General features: G+C 36.3%; 1 long non-coding RNA gene across 4 annotated transcripts in view; it reads left to right on the top strand.

The window, feature by feature from the left end:
- LOC127867191 (uncharacterized) overlaps nt 1–23037 on the top strand; it is a 234316-nt gene that overhangs the window by 208085 nt on the left and 3194 nt on the right. For 2 of the 4 annotated variants that reach the window (XR_008043354.1, XR_008043351.1), the window contains exons 2-4: nt 9969–10102; nt 12574–12676; nt 17067–18318. This is a non-coding gene — a long non-coding RNA (uncharacterized LOC127867191). Of the gene's footprint in view, nt 1–8458; nt 8776–9951; nt 10103–12573; nt 12677–17066; nt 18319–23037 lie in introns of those variants that run through there. The other 2 variants (XR_008043352.1, XR_008043353.1) reach the window with 2 other exon arrangements.

Raw genomic sequence — 23037 nt, 5'->3', positions numbered from 1 at the left:
AAATTTGTCAAATAAGTTTAAAATCTCACAATAAATGATAAAGTAATGGCCCGGACATGCATTTGACCTTTGAACTTCAAGTTAGACCTTGACCTTTGAGATGTTGACGTACTTTTTTCACACGACCACCGCCCCATGATGGTGAACAAATGTACCAAGTAACTTAAAAATCTAACGATAAATGACATAGTTATGGTCCGGACAAACTTTCGGTTTAAAACACACTAAGTGACCCTGTGACCTAGTTTTTGACACGGCATGACACATATTTAAACTTGACCTATACATCATCTAGATACAACTTGTGACCAAGTTTGGTAAAGATCGGCTGAAATTTCGGGACAGACAGACAGACCGACAGACCGACCGACCGACCGACCAAACGACAAAGTGACTCCTTTATAGCCCCCATTACCAATGGTAATTGGGGTATAAAAATGTGAACAAATTGTCTTAGAAAGTTACAAAGTCATTTTCACTATATTTACGTCGCTAACGTTCCGAACCCATTTTTTAAATCACAAGAACACATATTCTCTAAACATTTCATAGAATAAAAAAAATACGTTTCATGCGCACAATGTTTAAATAACAAGAACCAAAAATCGAAACACTGTGTCAGTGTATGGATTGGACAAAATTATAAACCAGTGATTATAACTTTGAAAAATATGGAAGCATTGTGGTGTTGTGGCATTTACGAACTGCATTCCTCATCCAGATCAATCTCCTTTACAGCTATGTTGTGCTTATATGGGGGTAAAAAGAGCCAATAATCGAAAATGTGAATTGTACGTATTAACGTAATAATGCAATGCAAAGTGTAAAACCTGACACAAAACCAACAAAATCCGGAACGAGTAATCAGAATTCCAGGAACTGATAAAGTGGATTTCATTTCACACATGTAATGCTATCTATATTAAGTTATAACTAGTATGGTTAATGAAGGCCGACTTTAAGTCAATACACTCTAAGTTCTGTTGTTGTGTTATTCTCGAAGTTTTGTTTTTAAAAATGTTACTTTATTGTTATTCATGTGGCCAACATTTCCCAAATCGTCAAGTATGTTAACGATGAAATTCATAACAATAACAGTAGTCATTTGATTACCCTTAAAATACTGGTATAAACATGTTGTATACACATCGCTATGCCACAGACAGAAGAAACTGTAATTTTAGTACTAAACATTGATCAAACACCTGACAGCTCAAATAAAATATTCACAATACAGATAAATTTCATTATTTGATTGCTTCAGGTTATAAATAGTATTATATATTTTGTTCTTCTTTTCTCAAAGATATAACTTGCTACCAGTTGCATTTTCAACAGACCGTTACTATTCGCAAACTGATCCAAGATTTCATTAAAACAAATGTTCTGACCAAATGTTATTATGTTTGGACCATAAATGCGACAATTAGAGTGTTAACAACGATTTACTATAGCCATAAAAGGAAAACATGTCCCACACCCTGTTTGTCATGTTTTCAACCAACCGGAACCATTTTCGAAATCCTCCAAGATATCATTGGGAAAAATCTTCTGACCAAGTTTCATTAAGATCGAACAATAAATGTTGCCTCTAAAGTGTTAACAAGATTTTATTATAGTAATAAATGTCCCGCCCATTGCGGCCATATTTTTTAAGAAACAGGAATCATTTTGAAACTCGTTGAAGATATCATAAGAAAAATTGTTCTGATCAAGTTTCATGAAGATTGGACAATAAATGTGACTTTAAGAGTGTTAACAAGTTTTTACAAAAGCCATAAAAGGAAAAATGCATCGCCCCCTGGTGGCCATGTTTTTACACATCTGGAATTTTTTAACTCGTCCAAGATATCATTGGGACAAATCTTCGGACCAAGTTTCATGAAGATTAGACGATAAATGTGGCCTGACTGGCCTCTAGAGTGTTAACAAGGTTTTACTATAGCCATAAAGCCATATGAGGAAAAATGCACCTCCCACTGGTACCCATGTTTTTCAACCAACCGGAACTATTTTTCAACCCATCTAAGATATCATTGGGACAAATCTTCTGACTAAGTTTCATGATGAGCTGACAATAAAATGTGGCCTCTACGGTGTTAAGAAGGTTTTCCTAAAGCCATATAAGGAAAAATACCCGCCCCTGGTGGCCATGTTTTGCAACCAATCCAAACCATTTTCGAACTTGTCCAAGATATTATTGGGACAAATCTTCTGACTATGTCTTATGATGATTGGACAAGAAATATGGCCTTTAGAATATTAACAAGGTTTTACTATAGCCATATAAGGAAAAATACCCCGCCCCCTTGGCGGCCATGTTTTTCAAGCAACAGGAACTATTTTCCAACTCATCAAAGATATCATTGTAATCAATCTTCTGACCAAGTTTCATGAAGATTGGACAATAAATGTGTTCTCTAGAGTGTTAACAAGGTTTTCACTAAAGCCATTTATAGCAATAAAGAAAACATGCCCCGCCATCGGGTTGCAATGTTTTTAAAGCAACCGAGACCATTTTCAATCTTGTCCAAGATATCATGGGGAAAAATTTTCTTACCAAGTTCCATGATGATCGGAAAAAAAATGTGGCCTCTAGAGCGTTAACAAGGTTTTACTATAGCCATATAAGGAAAAATACCCCTCCCCCTGGCGGCCATGTTTTTCTACCGATCGGCATCATTTTCGAACTCGTCCAATATATTATTGGGATGAATCATGTGACAAAGTTACATGAAGATCGGAAATAAATATGGCCTCTAGAGTGTTAGCAACGTTTAACTATAGCCATATACAGATATATAAGGGAAAATGCCCGGCTCTTGGCAGCCATGTTTTTCAAGCAAACTTCACCATTTTCAAACTCATCCAGGATATCATTGGGACCAATCTTATGGCCAAATTTCATGAAGATTGGAAATAAATGTGGCCTCTAGAGTGTTACCAAGGCAATTGTTGACGCCGCTGGATGCACGACGCACAACGCACGACGCATAAAAAAGGCTATCAAAAAGCTGACCATAAGCACATTGTGCTCAGGTGAGCTAACATTGCGAGCCTGCATTCAGTCATATAAGTCACATAAGATGCCATATTTCAACGAGCGAACGAAATTCAGACAAAACGCGACATAAATTAAACAAGAAGGCGTGAAAGGCCCAACGTCGCTCACCTGAGATTCAAGGGAACTGACCTGTTCTGTGCAGCCCAAGATGTCGTTAGAACAAAATGTTCTTACCAACTCTCATGACAAGTCAACACCCTGGCAGTCACGTTTTTTAACAGACCAGAATCATTTTCATGCACATCCAAGATATCATTTAAACTAATATTCTAACAAAGTTTCATGAAGATTCATGCAGCCATTTAAGGAAAAATTTCCCGCCCCCTAGTGGCCATGTTTTACAAGCAACTGGAACCATTTTCGAACGTGTCCAAGATATCATTCGGGCAAATCTTCTGACAAAGTTCCATGATGATCAGACAATAAATATGGCTTCTAGAGTATTAACAAGGTTTAACTATAGCTATATAAGGAAATATGCAACGCCCCCATGGCGGCCATGATTTTCCACCAACTGGAACCATTTTCGAACATATCCAAGATATCATTGGGACAAATCGTCTGACCAAGTTTCATAATGATCGGACAATAAATGTGGCCGCTAGAGTGCTAATAAAGTTTTACTAAAGCAATAATAGCCATATTAGGAAAAATGCCCCGCCCCCTGGTGGCCATGTTTTTAAAGCAACCAAAACCATTTTCGAACTCATCCAAGATATCATTGGGACAAATCTTCTGACCACGTTTCATGAAAATCGGAATATAATTGTGGCCTCTAGAGTGTTAACAATAGGTTTTACTGTAGCCACATAAGGAAAACTGTCCCGCCACCTGGCGGCCATGTTTTTCAACCAACTGGCATCCTTTTTGAACTCGTACAAGATATTATTGGTATGAATCTTCCGACCAAGTTTCATAAAGATCTGACAATAAATGTGGCCTCTTGAGTGTTAACAAAATTTTACTTTAGCCATATATAGCCATATTAGGAAAAATGTCCCGCCCCTAGGCAGCCATGTTTTTCAAGCAAACGTAACCGTTTTCGAACTTATCCAAGAAATCATTAAGACCAATCTTCTGACCAAATTACATAAAGATTGGACAATAAATGTGGCCTATAGAGTATTAACAAGGTTTTACTAAAGTCATATAAAGCCATACAAGGAAAAATGCCCCGCCCCTGGTGGTCATGTCTTTAAAGCAATCGAAACCATTTTCGAACTCATCCAAGATATCGTTGGGAAAAATCTTTTAACCAGGTTTCATGGAGATCAAACAATAAATGTGGCCTCTAGAGTGTTAATTAACAAGGTTTTACTAAAGCCATTGAAGGAAATATGTCCCGCCCCTTGGCGGACATATTTTTCAACCAACCGGCATCTTTTTTGAACTCGTCCAAGATATTATAAGGATGAATCTTCTGACCAAGCTTCATGAAGATCGCACAATAAATGTGCCCCCTATAGTCTTAACAAGATTTTACTATAGCCATATAAGGTAAAATGACCCGCCCCTTGGCAGCCATGTTTTTAAAGCAAACGTAACCATTTTTGAGCTCATCCAAGATATCATTGAGACCAATCTTCTGACCAAATTTCATGAAGATTTGACAATAAATGTTGTCTCTAGAGTGTTAACAAGGTTTTACTAAAGCCATATATAGCCATACAAGGAAAAATGCCCCGTCCCCTGGGGGCCATGTTTTTAAAGTAACCGAAACCATTTCTTACTCATCCAAGATATCATTGGGACAAATCTTCTGACCAAATTTCATGACGATCGGAAAGTAAATGTGGCCTCTAGAGTGTCAACATAGTTTTACTATAGCCATATAAGGAAAATTGTCCCGCCCCCTTGCGGACATGTTTTTCAAGCAACCGGCATAATTTTTATAATTGTCCAAGATATTATTGGGATGATTCTTCTGACCAAGTTTCATGAAGATCAGACAATAAATGTGTCCTCTAGAGTGTTAACAAGGTTTTACTATAGCCATCTATAGCCATATAAGGAAAAATGCCCTACCCCCTGGCAGCCATGTTTTTCAAGCAAACGTAACAATTTTTGAACTAATCCAAGATATTATTTAGACCAATCTTCTGACCAAATTTCATGAAGATTGGACAATAAATGTGGCCTCTAGATTGTTAACAAGGCAAATGTTTACACCGCACGACGCACAACGCACGACGGCAAAAGGCGATCCCAAAAGCTCACCATGAGCAAATTGTGCTCAGGAGAGCTAACAAGAGCTGTCAGGGGACAGCGGGCTCGACTATTCGAGTGCTTGACAGTATTACGTAAGCCATCATGGGGAAATTGTTCATATTCAATAATTTATTAGACGATCTTTCAAAAATAAAAAAAGGAAACACAAAAATATTTTTTTTGGGGGGTGGGGGGTAGGGGGAGTGGGGTGAGAGGGGGAAATAATGTGGGGTGTGGTAATTTATTAGATTATGTTTAAAAAAAATTCGGGGGTGGGGGGAAGGGGGGGTGGGGTGAGAGGGGGGTATAATGTGGGGTGTGGTAATTTATTAGATGATGTTTTTAAAAAATGGGGAAGGTTGGGGGGAAGGGATTCTTGGTAGGGGCGTGGGGTATTGTTTGGGTGGAATCAATTGTGGTAGTCAGGTAAGAATTGTTTTGTCAAAGTAATAATAAAATGTGATCATAAATCAAGAAGTTATGGCAATTTAAGCAAAATGTTCAATTATCTAAGTGTAAAGGGGGCCATAATTATGTCAAAATGCTTGATACAGTGGTCTGCTCTTGTTTATAGGTTGGGCCATGTTGGTAAACAAGTATGCAACATATAAAAGCAATATGTCAAAGGATATAGGAAAATATTCGGGGTAGTACGCAAACTTTAACACAGATTTATTAATAATATGCATATTCTAATTATAAAAGGGGCAATACTTATGACAAAATACTTGATAGAGTTGTCTGCTCTTGTTTATAGGTTGGGGTGATGTTGGTAAACAAGTATGCAAAATATAAAAGCAATATGTCAAGGGACAATGAAACTTAATGGGGTAGTACGTTTACTGCATATTCTAAGAGGAAAAGGGGCCATAATTATGACAAAATGCTTGATAGAGTTGTCTGCTCTTGTTTATAGGTTGGGGTCATGTTGGTAAACAAGTATGCAAAATATGAAAGCAATATGTCAAGGGACAATGAAAATAATTGGGATAGTACGAAAACTTTAACATTTGAACGCTAGCGCGGACGCTAACGCTCTATCACGTGATTTTGCGCGACTCAAAAAGAACTCAAGACTCAACAAGAACCTTATATACATAGATTACAACAATAATGGTTGAGTTCAAAGAATATGCATAATTAAAAATAGGGCCGAATAAGGCCGGTCGATATGGGACCCCTTGGGACTAACTCTGCGTAGGACCAAATCGACTTAGGTTTTAAGCCAAGGCTACCTACCTTATCTCAATCTCCACGCAGAGTTGTCGTTCCTTGCTATCACATACAATGTAATGTGACCGTCGTGCAAGAGATTGACCTTATCTATCTATACTGTCTAACTCCCCTTGCGGGTATTATTGACAGGTGACCTAACCTCCAATCTATAAATAGAGGATAACGTCACTATGTTATTGTCTAAAAGATCGTTTGCAAGAGATTGGATCGTTTGATGACACATTGACCTAACCTCCAATCGCATAATCTCGGCCCTTTCCGTCAATATGATAATCTGCCGATCGGGCATAAATGGTGACGTCACTACGTTATTGTCAATAAGACCGGTGTGACACAATGGCCGATCGGGAACCCTCGGACAATTTCGCCGAAGCGTTCAGATTGCGAGGGGTACCGATTGCACACGCCGTTACAATCGTAACACTTCTTCCATCTCCGGATTCTCCGTAAAGAGTATGCTTCCTTATGCAATAAAAAGCTGGTCGTTTCGCACCTGGTCGTTTCGCCCCCATACTAGCGGAACACTAGTTGTTGAGTAGTTTAATTGGTGACCATTATATAATTTTTAATAAGAGGATATTTATCACGTCAATGATTAAACTTATAATCTAGACTCTAGAGTAGTAACAAAAAACTAAAAAGAAATAATTTTTCTGACCTATTTATTCATTTGACATACAATAACGTAGAATAACAGTGTAAAACAACGTGATGAACACATACGATATTTCAGTAGTTTAGTTACCTAAAACGACAATGAAAGCATTCTTTATTTATATATTTTATGAAGTACATAAACACAACAGCGTATAAGCAACACAAAGAAACGTCCGTAGAGTCTATTTGTTTATTTATTTGGCATAAAATAACGTAGAATAACAGTGTAAAACATCGCGATGAACACTTACGATAATTCAGAAGTTTAGTTACCTAAAACGACAATGAAAGCATTTTTTATTTATATATTTTATGAAGTACATAAACATAACAGCGTATGACAACACGAAGAAATGTCCGTAGAGTCTATTTGTTTATCTATTTGGCATAAAATTACAATTTAAAACAACGCGATGAACACATTCGATATTTCAGTAGTTTTCCGCAGGCACGCAGGTAGGTGAGTTCGACAGCGTACATTACTCCATGTCTGGCGGTCCGTATAGTTTTCCGCAAGCACGCAGGTAATGATGGATTATATAATAACTTTTTTTATAATAAGTAAATGTATATCGTTTTATTGGTAAATCAAGTACATAATAGAACAAGTTGAGTTATCATTTCATTATTAATAAATAAATAATAATAACCCTAAAAAAACGACATTTTATAAAATAATTTTTACTGTGAAGCGAATACACGACGATCTTTATCTGATAGTTAAAATAACATAACGCAACAACATCGGATTAGCGGCAATGTTCTAACAGATAAGCTGTCCGCATTGAATGGCATGTTTATAACACCTGTTCAGACTGTTAATCAAATATCCATTTAGGGAGCACTTTAAAAGAAAACTGATTCGTTTATTTATTGACAATCGAAGGCGGGTGTCAGTGATTGATTGTTGCCCAAGCACCACTTTGTGCGTAAGCTGTCAAGTTAATAAATGGAAATTATCGCAGTTAAGATGTTTAATTTTGTCTAACGACTTTAATATTTTTATATGTCATCACTTTCTTAATATTATTTCCATTTACAAAGTCAATTTTAATTGAATTTAATAACTAACACCTGTTTTATCGCAATTACATAATGATGGAATGAAATACATTGTTAATTTAAGACTCATGCTTCAGGGTACTTTCTTTGATAATTATATAATGGTCACCAATTAAACTACTCAACACCTAGTGTTCCGCTAATATGGGGGCGAAACGACCAGATGCGAATCGACCAGGGCGGAAACGTCTTGGGGGCGAAACATCCGAGGACCTTTCATACGGAGAAAAAAAATTGCGTCGACAAGTGCTAAAAAATGGCGTCGACATCCGACCATAACAGAACTGAACAGAAAACTGCGACACGGATCGAGAACGACGATCGATGTATTTTTAATAATTTGTTTCATAAGCTATTCGATAGGGTCAGGGACATTGACTTTTAACCGAAAGACATTGCCAGGTTCATATAATATTCCGACCAAGATTAACAGATTGTGCGAGGACGAGAAAAGCTGGACAGGCGTTGGATTGAAATCGAAGACATTCGTCTTTATCTCGGCAACACACCGAGTCAGAATTTTGGGAAAAATCTCTAGATGGGTACAAGTTAGTATTTTATATCTGGAAATGTTCAGAACTGTTCCGTTCAAATGTTTAGAACTGTTCCGTTCTCTATATCCTCCATTACCGTAAAGGTTTTTATGCTTTATTTAAAATTAGGTAGTGACTACAGGTACGGATGTGTGCCTCTAGAATCTCGTTCTAGGAGTACGGATTCGCCTATGTGAAGGCAAACAAGATAGTGATAACTCTGAATTTGTTGGGTTTTTTGGTTTCAACAAGTTTTTGAGATTATTAAAAGTTTAATGCAAGTATAAATTGAGCAAGTGTGATTTAGATATATGTTCTTCACTACTTGGTATCTTTCAAAATTTGGGACCCATTCTTTTTCAAGGTGGACTCATTAATTTTGGCCTAGGACTCATTGGTCTAAAATCTGCGAGTTCAGGGACCCATAGATAGTAAATTCTAGATTATTCCCTGCACAAATGCAATTATTCATTTAAAAAATATACTTGGAATAATTATTATGTTGCACCTCATTTGGTCACTATGTCAGACTATAACTTAACGCTCCTAATCCGCGAGAAGACAACGCGTTCACTATGTACAGAAGCAGTAATAGAATACAATACTATATACCATAACCGGTGTTCCTCGGTTATAATCGCTGACCTGAACAATGTAAACAAAAGAGTCCAGACGAGCGGATAAATTGCATTAAATTTAAAATAAAGGTAAATACTTTGTTGTTATTGATCTTACATACGTGTGGAACAATTTAACTATGAAAAAGGGCATACAATATGTGAAAACGGGAGGTCCGTACCTGTAGCAAAACCCCAGTGGTTTTGGCTAGAAGTACGGATCTGTACCCCTAGAACGAGATTCTAGAGGTACGTATCCGTACCTGTAGTCACTTCCTTAAAATTACTGTTCTGCTCTGTAATTAATATGGTCAAACAGACCGTTCTCTATATCCTCAATTATCGTAAAGGTTTTTATTCTTTGTCTCCTACTTTCAATTCGTACTTCCGACAGTCAATTGCTGACTATTACAGGAATGCCTATTATAGGCAGATATGGACACTTGGCGAGTCCCTTTCCTGGGAAGAACCAGTACTTGGTGCCTATTGAGGAGATAATTAGAAAGCTCCCAGAGTAGGGAGCGAACCCACGAACTCTCGATTGCTAGGCGGACACCTCATCATATTCAAGCAGATTTTTGTTGCTTGCAGCCTCTGAACAGACCCCTCCGCCAACACAAATGCTTGTGCAGGGAAATGAAGAGGACATTTGATGAGATTGTGGAGGTCTTTCTTGCCTACCCAGCTGTGTGAAAACCTTGAAAAAATGAGGAGACTTTGCAGGGGTATAACAATATTAACATTTCTAGCTTGACTCTTCTGAAGTTTGTATGACATGGCTAGTGAATTGTCCATGTTATACTTGTGAAATGCCATAAAACGCTAAAAAAACATCAACTCCACATGTCAAATTCTAAAATAAACAACCCCCAATAAAACAAATATATAAAAGTAAAGAATAATTCAAACTTTAGTAAGAAACATTGTCATTTCATTCATTGTTAAGATATTTTGTATCATATACTGTAAAAAATTTATTATATTAAGGAAAATTTACTAGTTATAACTTAAAATTAGTATCATATGATAAACATTATGAATTAATGTATGCAATTAAGCAAACACCAAATATGCAGTGATTTTTTTCCCAATCGCAAAGTGTAACATTTTCCACCCAAAAGTCTGACTTAAATTTCCCAAAAAGATGCCAAACATTATGAATACACTCTAATATGATAAGAAATGTTATAATGCAATAATTCCGTAGCCCAAGTGCCATAAGATTGCGTCGAGTTGTCGCCTACATGTAGCAACAACAGGCTCACCCTAGGCTCAGCTTAATGATCTTGCTGTGAAGATGATAGTTAAAAAATAGGTATTGGTTCTAAAAAACCACCATTATTATAGCCCTTTTGTCTATTATCAACTGCAGAACATAAAGTGGATTTGTCTGTACTATCCATACATGTTTTATGGGGAGTATCAGTATCTGTGACCGATCATTAGTTTTATTATGCTCCCCCAAAAATTATGGGGGAGCATATAGTCGCCGCTTCCTTCGTTCGTCCGTGTGTCCGTCCATGCACAATTTTTGTCCGGGCTATTACTCAGCAATTAATGATCGGAATTCAATTAAACTTTATGGGAAGCTTCACTACCAAGAGGAGATGTGCATATTATCAGCCAATTCTCGTCGGATGATTTTTCACAGAGTTATGGCCCTTTGAAATTTTCCATTGTACATATAGACATAGTGCAATTCTTGTCCGATCTATTTCTCAGCAACTTATTACGGGAATTCAATCAGGACTTACTCTGCCATTCGCCAAATTAGCCAATGGCTATAAATTGAACTATTCGGCTAAAGAAAATTCTATTTGGCTACAATTTTTTCTTCATTAAAACTTAAAAATAGCCCCAAAAATAGAAAAAAATTGCAACAAACAAGGCGAATTTGGCTTAAGAAATTTTTTCAACAGGGGAAGCCCTGTTCAATGAAACTTTATGGGAAGCTTCACTACCAAGAGGAGAGATGCATGTTATCAGCCTGTTCTCGTCGGATGATTTCTCACAGAGTTATGGCCCTTTGAAATTTTCCATTGTACATATAGTGAAATTCTTGTCCGAGCTATTTCTCAGCAACTTAATACGATAATTCAATGAAACTTTATGGGAAGCTTCACTACTAATAGGAGATGTGCATATTATCAGCCGGTTATGGTCGGATGATTTTTCACAGAGTTATGGCCCTTTGAAATTTTCTTTAAACTGTACATATAGTGCAATTCTTGTCCGGGCTAGTGCTATCCAACTACTGACTGGAATACAATGAATCTTTATGGGAAGCTTACTTACCTTGAGGAGATGCGCATGTTATTAGTGGGTTCAGGTTAGATAATTTATTTAGAGAGTTATGGTCCTTTAAAAAATTTAAGTTGCTAAACCATCCATTGTATTATTTTGTCCAAAGTTATGCCCCTCAAGACATTTCCTTTAATCTGAATATATAGTGCAATATTGTGGGGGAAAAAACTTGGGGGAGCATCACCCGTCTCCGACGGTTCCTTTTTCAATGTAATTCCTTGCGAAAGATGGAAGTAGTTCACTACACAAATCTGTTACATTTTATGCAGGCAGACCAAATAACTACTTTTAATACTGCATGGGTATAACTAATAAAAAAAACTTACTTATTGATTTTTAGTTTACTGCAACTGAGTATGGCAACATAACAATGAATTGAACATCTCTAAGGAGTTGATATATTGCCAGTAATGTTTTTTCTTTGAAAATTGGGTCTGGTATTTGGCCCCATTCCCAATGGAATTTTTATTTTTTATCTTTCCCAAATGGAACCTAAACATTTCCAATCGAAGAAAGTTTTAAAGAAATATTTTTTTTTAGATTGTTACATTTTGTTCATCTCCCATCCAGCCATATGAGTTCAACCTAAGTAAAAATAAAACTAAAAATACTTCTATTCTCATGAAGCATTTTTTAGCAAAACAGCAACAACACTCATTTCCAAATTTTAGTCAAAACGCCCGAATTTTCCCAATTCAATGGAACCCTGCCCCGTTCCCAAAATGGTGAAAAAACACTGAATTTGCAGTGATATCTTAGTAAAAGTTTTAGGCACAAAGCCAGTAAAATTGGCATAGTCAATGTCATTGAATAAACATGGATCATGTAAAATAACAGCCAGACAATTTTACTTTGTGCCTTGAAACTTAAATAGATTTATATTTCATTTCAGATAAACCTTCAGATGAATCAACCATTAGCAGTATACCAGATTTGTTATTGGGGCACATAACTTCGTTAACATCTGCAACATGGAATAAAAATCTATGTTACAAGTATGCTTGTGGAGTAATTTTAAGCATTTTTACAAAGGGTCATGGAATTATTGTTCTTTTTAGCTCACCTGAGCACAATGTGCTCATGGTGAGCTTTTGTGATCGCCTTTTGTCTGTTGTGCGGCGTCAAAATTTGCCTTGTTAACTCTCTAGAGGCCACATTCATTGTCTAATCTTCATGAAATTTGTTTAGATTGAAATTGGTCTCAATGATATCTTGGATGAGTATGAAAATGGTTACGTTTGCTTGAAAAACATGGCTGCCAAGGGGCGGGGCATTTTTCCTTATATGGCTTTAGTAAAATCTTGTTAACATTCTAGAGGCCACATTTATTGTCTGATCTTCATGAAACTTGGTCAGAAGATTCATCCCAATAATATCTTGGACGAGTTCGGAAATGATGCCAGTTGGTTGAAAAACATGGTCGCCAGGGGGCGGGGCATTTTTATGTCCCCCACTATAGTAGTGGGGGACATATTGTTTTTGCCCTGTCTGTTGGTTGGTCTGTTGGTTTGCGCCAACTTTAACATTTGCAATAACTTTTGCAATATTGAAGATAGCAACTTGATATTTGGCATGCATATGTATCTCATGGAGCTGCACATTTTGAGTGGTGAAAAGTCAAGGTCAAGGTAATCCTTCAAGGTCAAATATATGGGTCAAAATCGCTCATTTAATGTACACTTTTGCAATATTTCAATATTCAAGATAGCAACTTGATATTTGGCATGCATGTGTATCTCATGGAGCTGCACATTTTGAGGGGTGAAAGGTCAAGGTCAAGGTCAGAGGTCAAATATATGTGGCCAAAATCGCTCATTTTATGAGTTATTTTGCAATATTGAAGATAGCAACTTGATATTTGGCATGCATGTGCATCTCATGGAGCTGCACATTTTGAGTGCTGAAAGGTCAAGGTCATCCTTCAAGGTCAGAGGTCAAATATATGTGGTCCAAATCGCTTATTTTATGAATACTTTTGCAATATTGAAGATAGCAACTTGAAATTTGGCATGCATGTGTATCTCATGGAGCTGCACATTTTGAGTGGTGAAGGTCAAGGTCATCATTCACAAGGTCAAGGTCATCCTTCAAGGTCAAACATCATATAGGGGGACATTGTGTTTCACAAACACATCTTGTTCCTTATATGGCTATAGTAAAACCTTGTTAACACTCTGGAGGCCACATTTATTTTCTGATCTTCATAAAACTTGATCAGAAGATTTGTCACAATTATCTTGGATGATTTCATAAATGGTGACCTTTGCTTGAAAAACATGGCTGCCAAGGGGCAGGGCATTTTTCCTTATAAAGCTATAGTAAAATCTTGTTAACACTCTAGAGGCCACAGTTATTGTCCAATCTTCATGAAACTTGATCAGAAGATTCATCACGATAATATCTTGGAAGAGTTCGAAAATGATGCCGGTTGGTTGAAAAACATGGCCGCCATGGGGCGGGGCATTTTTCCTTATATGGCTATAGTCAAACCTTGTTAACACTAGAGGCCACATTTTTTCCTGATCTTCATGAAACTTGGTCAGAAGATTTGTCCCAATGATATCTTGGATGAGTTTAAAAATGGTAACCTTTGTTTGAAAAACATGGCTACCAAGGGGCGGGGCATTTTTTATGCCCCCGGTAGGGTGGCATATAGCAGTTGAACTGTCCGTCAGTCAGTATGTGTGTATGTCAGTCTGTCCGTCCGTCCGAAAACTTTCATGGCCATAACTTTTTTAATATTTAAGATAGCAACTTTATATTTTGCATGCATATGCATCTCACGGAGCTGCACATTTTGAGTGGTGAAAGGTGAAGGTAACGGTCAAATGTCTAGTATATGGCGTCTGTCCGCCTGTCCAAAAACTTTAACATTGGCCATAACTTTTTCACTATTGAAGATAGCAACTTGATATTTGGCATGCATGTGTATCTCATGGAGCTTTACATTTTGAGTGGTGAAAGGTGAAGGTCAAGGTCATCCTTCAAGATCAAATGTCAAATATATGGTGTCTGTCCATCCGAAAACTTTAACATTGGCCATAACTTTATCAATATTGAAGATAGCAACTTGATATTTGGCATGCATGCGCATCTCACGGAGCTGCACATTTTCAGGGGTGATAGGTGAAGGTCAAGGTCATCCTTCAAGGTCAAATGTTTAATATATGGCGTCTGTCCGTCTGTCCAAAAACTTTAAAATTGGTCGTAACTTTTTCACTATTAAAGATAGCACTTGATATTTGGCATGCATGTGTATCTCATGGAGCTGAACATTTTGAGTGGTGAAAGGTGAAGGTAAAGGTCATCCTTCAAGGTTAAATGTCAAATATATGGTGTCTGTCCGTCCGAAAACTTTAACATTCAATGATTGGCCATAACTTTTTCAATATTGAAGATAGCAACTTGATATTTGGCATGCATGTGTATCTCATGAAGCTGCACATTTTGTGGTGCAAGTCAAGGTCAAGGTCATCCTTCAATGTCAAAGGTAAAAAATAATAATTTCAAAGCGGCGCAATAGGGGCATTATGTTTGTGACGAACACATCTCTTGTTCTTATATGGCTATAGTAAAATCTTGTCAACATTCTAGAAACCACATTTATTGTCCAATCTTCATGAAACTTGGTCAGAATGTTCATCCCAATAATGTCTTGGACGAGTTTAGAAATGATGCCCTTTAGTTGAAAAACATGGCCGCCAGGGGGCAGGTCATTTTTCCTTATATGGCTATAGCAAAACCTTGTTAACACTCTAGAGGCCACATTTATTTCCAATCTTTATGAAATATGGTAATAAGATTTGTCTTGATATCATGGATGAGTTCGAAAATGGTGACGTTTGCTTGAAAAACATGGCTGCCAAGGGGCGGGGAATTTGTCCTTATATGGCTATATATGGCTAAAGTAAAATCTTGTTAACACTAGGCCACATTTATAGTCCGATCTTCATTAAACTCAGTCAGAACTTCTGAAGATACATCCCAATAATATATTGGACAAGTTCAAAAATGATGCTGGTTGGTTGAAAAACATGGCCAACTTGGGCGCTGGGCATTTTTCCTTATATATCGTAAAACTTTGTTAACACTCTAGAGGTCACATTTATTTTCTGATCATCTTTACCTTATATATCGTAAAACTTTGTTAACACTCTAGAGGTCACATTTATTTTCTGATCATCATGAAACTTGGTTAGAAGTGTTCCAATGATATCTTGGATGAGTTTGAGAATGGTTTTGGCTGCTTAAAAAACATGGCCACCAGGGGCAGGGCATTTTTCCTTATATGTCTATATATGGCTTTAGTAAAACCTGGTTAACACTCTAGAGGCCACATTTATTGTCCAATCTAAATGAAATTTGGTCAGAAGATTGGTCTCAATGATATCTTGGATGAGTTAGAAAATAATATGTTTGTCTGAAAAACATGGCTTCCAAGGGGCGGGGCATTTTTCCTTATATGGCTATAGTAATATCTATAGTAATATCTTGTTAATACTTTAGAGGCCACATTTACTGTCCAATCTTCATGAAACTTAGTCAGAAGATTAATCCTGATAGTATCTTTGGAGAGTTGAAAAATGATGCCGGTTGGTTGAAATACATGGCCATCATGGGGCGGGGTATTTTTCCGTATATAGCTATAGTAAAACCTTGTTTACACTCTAGAGGCCACATTTATTTTCCGATCTTCATGAAACTTATTTGTCCCAATAATATCTTGTTATCTCAGGTGAGCAACTTTGGGCCTTTCAGGCCCTCTTGTTTCTATTCATAGTTGTTAAATGAATATTAAAACAAGGATTTGAAGTTTTGATGCAAAAAAATTCTTGCTAGCATACATGTAGGTTGTGTAAACAGTCACTGTTAAACATGTATGAAATGGAGCTGTTACATTCATTTAAAAATAATTAAGTTTCTTACTGTTGTGCAATTTTAACATATTTAACTAAGAAGTGATAGGTTGTGTACTTCTATTTGCAATGTTTACAATGGCATTGATAATTGTATTCTCTAATGTTAATTTGTAGCAAAATCAGAGATAATCATGTTAGCTGTACTAAAAAATTATTAAAAACCAAAGCAAGTATAGAAAAATTATGGATTATGGTTTAAAAAATTATTTCTATGATGCTGATTCACTGTGATACATGAACACACAGCTCAAACAAATGATACTATTGTAAGTTATTGTCTCCACTTTATTGAAACCTGTAATGAGCAGTAGTTGTCAAGTTACCAATAAGAAAATAAGGCAAAATTTTGCATAATGTCACAAGTCAATTTTACATAATATTCTGGCTCATGACATAAAAAATGATGCAAAAAAAGGAGGCAAAACATTGTCCAGTATGTAAGAAATCGAAACTTGTTTAATTTCAGGCTGCATGTGCCTTTGAAAGAACTTGTGCCCAGAGTTAATGAAGGATAGCTGAAGTTGATGATTAAACAGAAATAGAATCTTCCGACTAAGGGCTCTTGAACAAGACACAGCATGAAGAGCCGAAATTGTGCTGTTGTGTTTAGTCTATGTTCGCCATTATTCATTGTGAACTGTTAGTTATGTAAATTAAGCTTGCTGAAGGCCACATATTTTGCTTAATCCTGATTAAACTTGGTCAGAATATTTATCATGGCAATATGTAGGAAAGGTTTGAATCTGTATTATTTTTCTCCTAAAACTAGATCACAAAACCAAATCTTTGAAAAAAATGTTATCACTTAAGAAGCCATATTTTGCAGCTCCATCATGATGAATCTTGGTCAAACTCCATGTTTATCGTGACAATATTTAGGTAAAGTTCGAATGTGGGACACATGCATTAAAAATCTAGACCAATTCTTATAAAAATAATCATAACACTCTAGAGGCCACATTTATGAATCCATATTGATTAAATGCGGTCAAAATATTCATCGTGACACTATGTGGACAGAGTTTGAAACTGGGCCCTGCGTGTCCAAAAACTTGGAAAAGCTTTAAGATCATCATGAAGTGATCGTTTAGATGAAATTTGCAATAAGTGGTCAATACAATCATTGTGATATATCAAATATAAGATTAATCGTAGAACAATAATGCAACTCTTTTTCAGCAATTACCCTTTTTCATGAAATGTATCATCCAGTAAATAGTCAATATGACAAACTGGAATGTGATGAAATACAAAGTGACTATTGTTTATGTGGATTATCATCAAATAGTGGAAAAGTGGACAATAACATGTAATGAACTAAAATTGGTGTTATCTTAGTTGTGAAGAAATACAAAGTGACATCGCATCGCTACCACCATTGAACAAATCCATTAGGAGTTTGAAAAGTGTATACCGTAATAATTAATAAATATGTATAATCAGCACACAATATGTGATGAGTAACTAAACATACACATGTAAATCGAATGTGAGGAAATGCAAAAGGACATTTCTATTTTTGTGTCTTTATGTATAAATCAATTATAAGTGTGAAGAGTGTGAAATATATCATCAAACATAATCAGGGATAAGCAAGCATCTATCAATAGACGTTTGAAAAAAGTTACTTTTGTATTAATTATTTAAAGTGTTTAGTGTTGAGAGCGTAATGAAGTTTTTGTAGTAAAACTGGATAATTATTGGATACACTGCAAATGGTAAGTTCTTTTACTGAATTATTGCTTGTTTTCTTTTTCAAACTAATATTTTTAAAGGAAGAAATGTAAGCAGCATTTTTTATTGATATATTGTTCGCCTCATAATAAATAAATTTTAGATGTAAGCAATGAGAAACATTAGTGCAAATAGTACATGAATTTACCCAGAACCCATTCTAGGACGAATTGACTTAATAAAAAATGTAATTCTTCAAATAACCCAATGGTAATGTTGAAATGATTGCATGACCATTCCCTAAACATGTAAAGTGACTGACAGTGAATTGAAACTGTAATCCATGGATTTCAAGCCTGGTAATCTTGCAAAAGAGGTAACAGGTTGGTTTGTTGTGGGTTAAGAAAAAATGTACATGTATTTGATTACAAGTTTTTCTGCATTGTATAAGGTCAACATGAGATGTTGTATACCGTAATACTCTTATTTCTATTGGAGCTATTCCATGACAATTCTTTATTGTCATAAATCCAAAAAAATACACATACTACAATCAAGCAAAATAGCATTACTTACCTAGAAATCAACGTAGGTAGATTTATTAAAATCCCGGTCCCTACCAACAAAGCTAGCCAGCACTTAGGAACTTGTATTCTCTATTGATCAGTAAAATATCCGATATGAATTTACAAATTTTAGCTTTTAAAAATTTACTTCTGAAACGTGCGTCGTTTCTCCGTCCAGAATATCACAGAAATCGGGATCCCACAGAAATCGATAGTATTGTCTGGAGAGTCTCCTTTCACTACGTTACTTCCCCTTTCACTTCCGCAGTCCTCTTGTGTCAGACGCACTGTAATCACATCCCAAGCGCTTTGAAAACGAACTTCCGGAAAAACGCAGAAAGTAAACAAATCGTGAAAATGGAAGTTTTAACTCAGAAGATTCTCGTTATATTAACACTTGTAACCTTAATTGCAAACAGAAGCTTCTTCAAGGTATCATTTACTATCAATCGGGACAATATGTGAGCTAAATGGTACTAACAGAGCCCTAGATCGGGAGCTAGTCAAAACGGCCCCAGTCAAAACGGCCCCTAGTCAAAAATGGTATCGGGTACGTTCGCCCTTGTTACACGTTCGCCCTGGGTTCGTTCGCCCTGGGTTCGTTCGCCCTATATTATCATTTCCATATCGGGGTATGAACAGATGATTGTTCACACATATAAGCAAGTTTGAACCTTAAGTTTTCATTAATATAGTAAGCAATTAGTGAAAATAACTGGCCTTTGTTACAAACACGCTTACGAGTTAAAGGGCGCCGCCTTGATTTTTCACACATGTAAGCAAGTTTGTACCTTAGATTTCATCATTAATTAATATAATAAGCAATTAGGGAATATTACTGGTAGGGCTGTCACGATTCACCGGTATATCGCGGTGCATGTCGTGAATAAAATCGCACCGCGGTACGGCGTTGCCGCACCGGTTTTTTAATATTATTATATTAGCACAGATATAAATACATTACATAATTATTTTGATATAGTTATTGTTTTAAAAAATGTAGAAGCGATTCAAAAGGGCTAAATAAGTAATCCGTTAATATCCAGGTCAAGCAAGCGCTTCCACTTGTAGATGTTTAACTTTCACGTTTATATACGGCGATGTATGGGTCCGTACCTTTATTATAATTAGGGACAGATTTCCTTTGCTAATAAGTTCATAATTATCCAAAAGATGTTTATTCTACTTCTTATTTTCTTTCTTTAGTATATCGATCCTTCAAAGCATGGCACTTCCGAATCATGTTATCTTAAGATTAGATTCTGAATAAGTCGAGGAAGAGTCAGAACGCTACGGATTTTCAAAACTGGGCCCGCTGACTCCGCATTTTGAACATGCCCTTGAAGCGTTCGATTTACACAGATCGTAGTCACAGCTATTGTAAACAACATGGCGGATATTTTAGAAAAAGTCGTGAACAATAACAATGACTACTTTAATCAAGTTTATTACAGTTTCTTTTACAGTTTCTAGTCGTACTATGATACCAGTGTTTTCTGATTATTGAGTTTAATAAAGTTTGTAAAACTTGTTATTCTGCTGTTTTCTTCACAGATACATATTCTGTAAAATATCGCGGTACGTACCGCGATACAGTGTTGCCGTACCACGATATACCGCGGTACGCTCACGGCGTATCGTGACAGCCCTAAGTACCGGCCTTTGTTACAAAAACGCTTACAAGTTAAAGAGCGCCGTCTTTTATATTTCGGTAATACTTTTTTGTTTGATATGTTCGGAATAACCTAACTGTGAATTATCCCAGTATATAAAATGGAGCTCAAATGTCTGGTTCTATTATTTCAAAAATGTATAATGTGTTGTGCATTTTGTGCAATTTGGAGGTACGACCTAGACAACATGCGGTTACATGCGACGTTTGTGAACGTTGGCAGCATCGGCTTTGTGAAACTGGTTAGCTTTATTTAATTTGTCAATTGTATATAATAAAAACATCTCAATAAAATATAACTTCAGTTTTATTATTTTATCAGTATTACTAGCTATAATTATTTATAATAAACTATTTGGAACTGGTGAGTATGTAAACTCTAAATTATAATGTACACAATATAAAGTGCATCATTTATTATTTTATATATAAGCTGTACATGAATATATTAAATTTATATATTATTTGTACATTAATATGTGTATTATAATCATTAAGATTATGAGATTTTGAGTGTAACTTCTTGCGTTATGGTTCTTTCATTCAGCAATAAATAACCACCGTCTGTCGGATCATCTAATTTCTTGTAATCTTGTCGATCCCTGCATAGGCAAATAAATTTAAAATTCATATAAACATCATTAAATCTCAATAAAAACATCATCAATATTCAATTTACTAAACTGATCAACTTCCAATAATTCTCGCGTGTATTGCGCTGTGTGAAGTAGCAACTGGCCTTTATTGATCGTTGTTGATTAATTAAGAGATTAAAGAGATAACGGTCTGTGTTAATTGATTGATTGAGTGTCGTATTAACCTAATATAGTTAACATTGAGAACAATAACTAAATCATATAGAAATTAGTTATGTAGAATATGATTATTAAGTTGAAACTATTATCCTATGGAGTATACTAAATATTGATGCATGCATAAATCATGTTTATAAAACAGAACCAGGGCCGTCAATCCATTTTAGGGGAAGCGGGTCGCTACCCATAGCAAGGGGAATTTTCGCGGCGTTTCCCTTTTTGGGGGGAATTTTTTTACTTACTCTCTAATTATAACATTTGTAAATTATTTTTTTGGGGGGGGGGGGGGGGGGCATGCGGCCGAATTTCGGCCGTGGATTTGACAGATTGAGGGCCCTGAGAACTGTTATTATTAAATTTTTTTGACATTATCTTTAATGAAAGAGCTCCAAGAGTTCCACACTCTGGCGTTGTAGCGTGCGAAGTAAAAAAATGCGTTGTCACGCGACAGTCCTACAGAAAGGCAGTGACTTCCGTCTATGCTCCAATGCGCACGTGCACCCAGCTGACCCGAAGCTTTCTCTTCGAGCGAAGTCTTCCACCATTGTAAGTTATTGTAAATGAAACGTAATGTTTTAACATATTTAAATTATGCATTAAAACATGGGACGACAATTTCAGCTTTTATGGAATTTTTCGTTTAAATGATGTCTCCAGTTAAGTTAAGGCGGAAAGTGTAGTCCCTGATTAGCCCGTGCGAACGGTACAGGCTAATATGGGACGACACTTTACGCACATGTATAATTCCCAGTAAAGCATTATCGTATTTATGTTTTGTTATAGGTCAAACAGCGTATCAAGGAGTCCAGTGCTCCAGATAGGATTTGAAAAGGGCAGGGAGGCTTTTTTGTCAAAAGGGCACTTTCGACGCGCAGTATTTTGTGAAAAGGGCTCTTTCGACGCGCAGTATTTTGTGAAAAGGGCACGTTCGAGTGAGCTGGTGTTTCTGGAATGCTTTCTATTGCATGTTAATTTATATGTTATAAATAATTGTATTATTCCCATTATTATTAAACCATTGAAATATAATGTCTACAATGAGGATTAAACTAATTACAATGTAATCAGAGATTTATGAATTATCAGATGAAATTTTTTTTTTTTTTTTTTTTTTTAGGGGGGGGGGCATGGCGGAGGTTCGGGGGGGCAGGGCGGAGGTTCGGGAGGGCAGGGCGCTGCGCCCTTCGATTTAGGCCTAGCTGGAGCACTGAAGGAACAGCCTCATTCACGGGCAATAAAGGTGTAACATGAAGTTTTCATTAATTAATATAATAAACAATGAGAGAAAATTACTGACCTTTGATGGCTTTGTTACAAACACGTTAAAGAGCGCCGTCTTGATTTTTCACACATGTAGGCAAGTTTTTAGCTTAAGTTGTCATTTATATATTAAAATGTTAAAAAGATAACAAATTTCGTTATATTTATTGCTTCCCTGCTTTGATATTAAAATTTAGGGCGAACGGACCCAGGGCGAACAGGATTTAGGGCGAACAGGATTTAGGGCGAACAGATATTAGGGCGAACGGACCCGGATTCGTCAAAAATAGTCAAAACGGCCCGACTTTTCTCAAAACCGCCCCAAAGACAGTTTTTAAGTTGGTCAAAACGGCCCCATTGTTTAACAAAAAACTTTGTTTAATATTGTATTTATTTGAAGATATGCATGTTGAATAATCAAACATAACAATTGTTATTAAACATAATAAG

The sequence above is a fragment of the Dreissena polymorpha genome, chromosome 2 (assembly GCF_020536995.1).
Source record: "Dreissena polymorpha isolate Duluth1 chromosome 2, UMN_Dpol_1.0, whole genome shotgun sequence".
In the NCBI taxonomy this organism is placed as follows: domain Eukaryota; kingdom Metazoa; phylum Mollusca; class Bivalvia; order Myida; family Dreissenidae; genus Dreissena; species Dreissena polymorpha.
The sequence above is the reverse complement of the archived record's forward strand: the minus strand, read 5'-3'. Positions and strand labels throughout refer to the sequence as shown.